This window comes from Brassica oleracea, chromosome C7 (assembly GCF_000695525.1).
Source record: "Brassica oleracea var. oleracea cultivar TO1000 chromosome C7, BOL, whole genome shotgun sequence".
NCBI lineage: Eukaryota > Viridiplantae > Streptophyta > Magnoliopsida > Brassicales > Brassicaceae > Brassica > Brassica oleracea.
In genome coordinates, this window is record NC_027754.1 from 11422866 (window position 1) to 11423742 (window position 877).

The window sequence follows — 877 nt, forward strand, 5'->3', positions numbered from 1 at the left end:
TCAAATAGTTTGGCTTGGCGTGAAGGATGTGTTCACTCATATAGCCCAGGATGTTGTAGGTCAAGGATTAGACCAAGGTACTTTAACGTTTAAGGTCGTGTTAGTTTACGATCGTCTTTAAAGGGGATGGTAAATTCTCGTTTGGACCTTTACTTGAAGGCGTAATTGACCGAGGGCCAAAGAGCGCTTGTCGAGATCGATAGGCCAAGTTTGCCAGAGTTATCCGTGCTAATATGGCCGATAGTCGTAGAAAACGATTCTCCGCTCTGGGTTTCAGTTATACGACGAATATTTCGTATAATGTGACCTATAGTCTTATGAAAATCGAGTCTTTTTTGTCTGAGGAAGACAAAGCCCAAGAGGTTTGCTACATAACCAGTGTTGAGTCAGCAGCGGGATGACTGCCTTCTCGGATGTGACCGAGGGAAAAGAAAGGCAGAAGCCGGAGAGCCGCAGGGCTAAAAAAATGAGATATATTAGATGGTAATGCGAATAGATATAGTTTAGTTTGATCATCAAAAATCAGATCTTACAGGTTTGCGTTTGCTATACAAAACATACTTCATCATAAAGCATGTTATGTTAACTTCGAAAAGTTTCTTCGTAAGACTTGTTCTAATTGTAAGAAGGATTTTTCGCGTAAGTAATGGGAACCGCTTTTACGAAGGTTGTAAATCAGTGATATGTACATATATGTCAAAGTAGCGTTGTTTCCACGTTGATGACTTGGAATATGTCGGTTCCGAGAAAATTGCCAGAAACGAATCGGTTTTAAGACGACATTCATGTCTCTAGTTTTTTTTCTCTCCTTAGGAAGCGAGGTTGATATGCGTGGCGATCGTTTCTCGATTTTCGGAGAGTTTAGATCGGTTTGCAA